The sequence below is a fragment of the Rosa chinensis genome, chromosome 6, assembly GCF_002994745.2.
Source record: "Rosa chinensis cultivar Old Blush chromosome 6, RchiOBHm-V2, whole genome shotgun sequence".
Taxonomy (NCBI): Eukaryota; Viridiplantae; Streptophyta; class Magnoliopsida; order Rosales; family Rosaceae; genus Rosa; species Rosa chinensis.
This window is the reverse complement of record NC_037093.1, coordinates 40,332,685-40,339,730: the sequence shown is the minus strand read 5'-3', so window position 1 is coordinate 40,339,730 and position 7,046 is coordinate 40,332,685. Positions and strand designations below refer to the sequence as shown.

Here is a 7,046-nt window from a genome sequence, read left to right as displayed (position 1 = left end):
TTTCAGGATAAAATATAGCATAATCGGGTTATACGGGTTCACTTCGTGTTGGCGGGTTGACCCGTGGCCGACCCATTTATTAAATGGGTCATGGCGGGTTGACCCATGGCTGACCCGCTTTTTAATCGTGCGGGTTCAACATGCTTTATTTCGTGCGGGTTTCGAGTCGTGTTATCGGGTCGTGTCGGAATTGACAGCCCTACATGAATGTCAAGAAAGCACGCCGTAAATGACTTTTGAGACCACTTATTACGGCACACAGGGGATGCCGTAAAAGACTATTTTTATGGCACACTTTTGCATGCCGTAAAAGAATTAGTTACCCAGTTTTTTACAGCCCAATTTGCACGCCGTAAAATGTTCTTTTATATTAAAAAAAATATATTTCAATTCAACTTCTTCCGCTCATATTTAAAAGAATCTGACTTTTATATATATTTAAAAAAAGATATTCAATTACATACATTGCTTTAAAAGCATCGCATTTGAAATTTATGGCTAAACCAATACAAGAAAGAACTTAAAATCATAAAAAGTGGTATATAACAGTCCTCCATGAATTTCATGCACAAATGAGCTGCTCCAGAATGAACTTGCTTCAAACTCTTTGGAGACTTTGTGCCCCAACATCCTTTCTCAAAGGAGCTGGTAATTGCCTTGACTATGTCCATTGCTTGGATTCACCTGGGACCATAGTTGTCATTAGGAAGCTTGGATAGATGCAGACATAGGAATGACAGAACAAGAAATGATGAGGAAGATAAGGAACATCGTTTTGATCGTGAAAAAAAGCTCACTTACTGCCCACATAAAAAAGAGATGATAGTTACAATACGGGGGACATGAGAACAGACTACAAATGGATTGTACAAGAAAGAAAAAGCAACCATAGAATGAATATGCCAATTATATATGAATGACTTGTCTGAGAAAAAGAGAACTTGTAAGAATGATGCAGTATATGTAGGAAGAGAATGGATCATTAATAATAGTCACAGTTTGAAATCTCTCACCTATCAACTACTAATGAGGTAGCACAGCCAGATGCAAAAGATGTGAGAACCTGGCATCATGAACATTCCAGTCACTAGCAATCGCAAAGGCAAGAAAAATAACAGATTGTGCAAGTAATTTATGTTCTACAAGTTGGAATCAAGGGGATGAGAAGAACAAGGGGCATACAACATTCTTCAAAGTCCAAGAGTACACTACTTCAGTTTTTAATTTATGTAGTTGATCAGGTCCTAATTCAGTTTTGTCACAAAAGTAATTTAAATGAGGTTTTTGAATCAAATTGGTATTCACAATTGTAAGCTAATGTTAAAAGATCACCTTTCCCTCTGTTGCTGGGAGTTAAAAGATGGGTCTGCAAGCTCTTTAGGATCAACCAATAGGCAGTCTCTGAAACAAATAGCCAGCAGTTAAATATCTGATCTGTAACCCAATGAGAAAAGCTTAGAATTAAGATACTAACCTCCATATGATCCCCACGATATCCTAAAGCTTAAGATCCTATGTATAATACACAAAAGCAATATACAACTCCAAAAAATATCAAGTTTATGAGACACATATACTAATAAACACACCAAAATGCCAAACAATAACTTATGGCTGCCTTGACATCCTCATAAGAAAAACTCTTCTCAAGTCAATGAGTTAAGTTCACAATACCAGTAAGCTTTCCATCGAGTTCATGTAACAGAACCTACAATGTAAACCAACTAAAACCATGAAAGAGGAAGCTACTGTTAGAGCAGCCAAGAGTTAAATTAGAAAAAATTTAAAAGCTGCAAAGATCAATCAGAAATTCAGAACATACGAAAAATCTCATACTATTAACTAGAGGGGAAGAAAACCTAAAACAGATGGAAGAGAGGTCAAAACTATACAACTTAAAGCAAGGGCTACATTCTGCTTAACCTGCATGTACAGAAGATAATAATGTCATGAACAGAACACAGAAGAACATAACAAACAAATGATGGGATAGATGCTAGCAAGTACCAGGGGAGCTGTATTAATTGAAAAGCATGACAAGCTAGTTGAAGAGTTATAATATTGAGATAGTCATGGTCATAAGATGTAATCTTTAGCTCTTAAAATATGCTTTATAATTTTGTACTCAAAATAACACGACAAGCTAGTTGTTGATAAACACAAGAGGACCTGTCTGTGCAATGTCAATGGCAAACAAGTCAAAGCACAAGCTAGTAAAGAACAACAATTCTCACCAAGTCATATCTCACTTCAAATCAAACTTGCAAATAATACATTGAAATTAATAGATTATTATAAAGAAGGAACTAGCTGATACAGTCCAAATGCAACTAAAGCAATTAACAAAACAAACAATTTTGTTCTTTTAAACTTTTACTAGTTATTTTCTGGGAGAAAGAAGCATCTGGTTCCATTGCCAACCTCTTCCATTCCAGAGCTTTCTTCTTAATCTCTTTCCCTTCTTCTTAACTACACACAATTTTGCATCTGAATCAATCAAGTCATCGATTAGAATACAAGTGAAAGGCCAAAAATTCCCTCACCTTGTCCGACTGAACTGAACGATGTCCCCCTATTGCCGTTCGAATCGAACTGTGTCCCGTCCCGGTGTAATGTACGTACTGAATTCAAACATAATTGCAATCAATCCCAATCCAAAAGAACAAATAAGCGCAAATTCAATAAGCACAAACCCTAGACTCCTATCACCTCAAGCTTGGGATATAGTGAGGAGTTCCTTCTTCAATATCCCTGCTTTCTGATCTCCTTCTCCTCGCCGACCTTGAGAACCGAGCCGTCACCGGCTTTATGCCCTGGATGCTTTCGCGGAAGACCTTACGATGTCGATCTGCGCCTCCATTTCCACGCCTAGAATCTCGAAGATCTGGAATCAAAAAACAAAATCGAAGAGTTAAAGACATGAAATAGGACTGGAATTTGAAAATTTGAAACCTAATTGAAAAGAGATTGCGAACTAGAAATTGGACTTGTCTCAGAGTGAGAGAGATGGGAGAGACCTCTGAGACCGACTCTCTTTTCGCAGGGAGAGACCTCTGAGAACAAAAATCAAGATTGATCAAAATAAAACCTCAAATGTAGGTACATAAGGTAAAACAAGCAGTAAAACCAACAAACTAGGCAAACCAAGCAACAGAAACCTTCCTACAATTGAAAAACCCTAAATAGATCAAGCAGAAGATGAAAACTGAAACAATAAGTGAAAAAAAATTGTACCTTGATTTGGCCAGAGAAGAAAACCCAGATAGCAAATGAGCAATACAAGGCCAAAGTTCTCAACTTTCTCCAAAAGGGTTTCAGAAACTTCATGATCCTGAAACAGGTGGCCCCAATCTCCAAGAGCGGCAACCACTTCAATGTTCTTTAATTCGTAGCTCAATCGATCCATGACATTTCGATGAGAGGAGCAGAGAACGTGATGGTGGTGGGAGGTACGCGGCCAGCGACTTGGCGGTGGAGCAAATCCAGTGAACAGCGACTTGGCGGTAGGAAGAGACGTGGAAGGAAGAGATGGCAAAAATTGAGGTGTGTGTCGGGGAGAGAGAGAAGTTTTTGTGTTATGAAATGAAAAAGTTAAAAATGAAATGTGTAGTGGGAAGAGATGGAGGGAAATAAAAATTTTGGCGAAAATTTTTGCGCCTTTTACTTTTACAGCACACATCAATGCATGCCGTAAAAGACCATATCAGAAAGGGTATTAACGGCCTGCGTGAAAATGCGCCGTAAATGTGTGTCTATTACGGCACGCATTATATGCACGCCATAAAAGACTATATCAGAGAAGGGTATTAACGGCCTGCGTGAAAATGCGCAGTAAATGTGTGTCTATTACGGCGCATTTTCACGCAGGCCGTTAATACCCTTTCTGATATGGTCTATTACGGCACGCATTATATGCACGCCGTAAAAGACCATATCAGAAAGGGTATTAACGGCCTGCGTGAAAATGCGCCGTAAATGTGTGCCTATTACGGCACGCATTAATGCACGCCGTAAAATATGCGCGGTAAAAGAGTCATTTTCTTGTAGTGATTGGCCTATTGGACCGGCCCAACCCAGCCTGAGCCCGTTATAGGTCCGGCACATCCCGAACATGACGTATTGTGGGCCAGCCCATTACAAGCACAAAATTTCATTTTGTTTTTAAAAATATTAAAAAAAACTATAATGATGAGATTTGAACATTAGATCTCTTTATTCAAAATCTCATGACAATTAATTCCATCAATGCTATTTTGTTAGTGCCATAAAAATAGTGAAATAAAACATTTTATATTTATTTTTGACATGAGTAATTTTTTTAAATATTAAATATATGTTTATTTTTTATCAAGAACATCATAGATATTTAATTAATATGGGGTAAGGCCAGAATGACCATTACGTACATATCATTCTGCTACCATATACAGATAGACAGGAATTTGTCGTAAAATATCACGATAATACATAAGATAGGACCATTCATTAGACGTGTCATGCTCACTAATCAAAGTAAGCCTATATACTATGAAAAGACATAATAAATAGGCAAAGCTCCGGATACACGAGTATTTGAAACTCACTTACGCTCATGAAAAACTGAAACAAGTATAACTCCCCAAATACATAGAGAATTATTAAGAAGGCAAAACTAAATATCTAAATAGAAGCCCAACGGGCCAATAGGAAAAAAAACCAGCCCTGCGGCCTAAGCGAAGTAGCCATCTCGCCCCAAATCCCAACCTTGATCACTTCTGTGCAGAGACATCCACGACTGCTTCGCCGCCATCACAACATAAAGGACCGGTGTTTGAAAGATCCAAACCCATCGGGATAGTGAATCCCAGCACATCGAAACCACAAATAAACTCCTTGATGCAGACATTAATCTGTAGTTTGATGCAGAGTTGTCGTCGTCCCTTGAACCGAACGTTGATCTCTCCTGCCTCAAAGATGCATCAAGCCTAGAAACCCAGACCGTAGTCCACTTCTGTTAGCCTTATACTAGAATTCTTCTTACAACCAAGATCAAGGTCTAGAAAAACAAACACAGCTCGTCCAGCAATGGCATCACCACGTCGCGCGACCAGGGCTGACACAGGTGCAAGGCCACCGCCGGACAAGCATTGTTGGATTGCGCCGGAGAATTCCAGTTTTTAGGGTTTTGGGGCATCAGAGTGGTGCCATATACATTTATTAATAAATAGACCTAATTTCATTTTACCTTCCTAACTTTTACACGTTAAAACTAAGACTAGGAACAATGTTGTAGAACTTTATTTATTTTAATTTTATAAATAGTTAAATAAAATCAATTTCTATTTACTCAAATTAAAATTTAAAAGTCATGCTTTATAATGGGATGTCAAGTGCACAACCCGTTTATTCCAGCACGAGTGATTACACGTATTTTTATATGTGTAATTATATCTAAAATACTAGAATTAAGATAATCCTCAAGTCAATTAATATGTAATTAATCCACTTTTATTTATTTTGTAGGAAATAAGCAGAGTCACGGAAATCGAAAGAAAATGACGCAAAAATGAAGCAATTCGGAGTTTTTAGCAAAAGAACGAAATTGTAGAAATCTTAATTAAGCAATGAAGTTTAATTAGCTGATTATGCAATTAAGCTTAAATGTTAATTAAGCTCACAAACACGTGCAGCATGCAAAGAGTATGGGTTAATCACCCATTGACCAATTCTCCTTTGACACGTGGCGTTCACTTTCCTTTCTTGCCAAACCAAGCAGCACACGTGCCCTTTATCTAATTAACCTCCAACCCTATTCTCTTCTTGCTCTCACAAACACGTGCAGCTATATATAGAACCCAAAAACCACAAATCTGGGCATCACTCTCTCAGCACACAGTGCCGCACAACCTAAGGTCTCCTAATCTCTTCCTCTTCCATTTTCTTTTGAGAAAATATTTCAAACAGTACCTGAACTTAGGCCGACTCCTAATTTCAGTACCCGACTATGCAAAACTATCACTTTGGTATCCCAAGTTTGAAGTCCGACCCAAGAATGGTACACGCCGTCCATCACAGCGTTAAGTCTTTGCTACATGGCAAACCATGAGAGCCCTCAAAATATGCCACGTGGTTAGCTAGTTAACGCCGTGATGGACGGCGTGTACCATTCTTGGGTCAGACTGCAAACTTGGGGTACCAAAGTGATAGTTTTGCATAGTCGGGTATTGAAGTTAAGAATGAGCCTTAGTTCGAGTACTGTTTGTAACATTTTCTCTTTTCTTTTTCTTTTCTCATATCCTTACCAACAAATCTTCACCAATTTGTCGAGGAGCATCAAGATTTGAACTTGGGTAAAAGTGAGAAGCTATAAATCAAGGCTTGTTATATTTGCTTCATAGCAATTGTGACTTGCCTGTGTAACTTCTCACTTCTCTTTACCTTACTATCTTTGATTTATTATAATTTGATTTATATTGTTGTTGATTTATTGATGGGTTGTGAGTAATCTATTAGGAAACTAGGGTTTGAGCCCTAGCATGGATTTAATGTAATAAATATGTTTTAATTTAATGGTTTTCAATTTCGTATTTGGCATATGTTCTATTCTATAATATTTGGCTTAGATGCATGATTATGAACTTGATTAACTCTTGAATGTGTAGATGAGCATGTCTAGAACGAATTAGAGGATCTAATCACTGTTAGATCATAATTCATATACATATTTGTGTCCTAAAATATGAAAATTACTTGTTCTAAAGTCCAATTTAATGTTGACTAATCCAATTCCATTATTCCCCTAATCTTGTACTTTTTCTTAACCTTTGTGTTTATTTATATATATTTATTATGTTTTCCTCATCATGCAAGGAAATTATGGAGATGGAAATGCACTAAAAAGTCAACCTTAGCACATTTTCTTACTCCGGCTAGGAGAAAACGAGCTAGACAAGGAAGGAGGATTGGCAGCCTGATCAAACGAACTCCAAATGAGTTGAAACTTTTCATATCCATTCTAGACATCCTAAGGAGCATTTCTTAGGAAGAGTTCAGGAGTTATTTCGGAG

The 7,046-nt window shown here is 37.6% G+C and overlaps 1 long non-coding RNA gene across 1 annotated transcript; it reads right to left on the bottom strand.

Moving 5' to 3' along the window:
* Positions 1 to 485: 485 nt before the first annotated feature.
* LOC112174309 lies at positions 486 to 1,490 on the bottom strand. The gene is made up of 3 exons (XR_002925965.2): positions 1,333 to 1,490; positions 1,014 to 1,063; positions 486 to 684 (listed from the first exon to the last, which is right to left on the bottom strand). It is a non-coding gene; the product is annotated as an uncharacterized LOC112174309 (long non-coding RNA).
* Between the last annotated feature and the right edge of the window lie 5,556 nt (positions 1,491 to 7,046).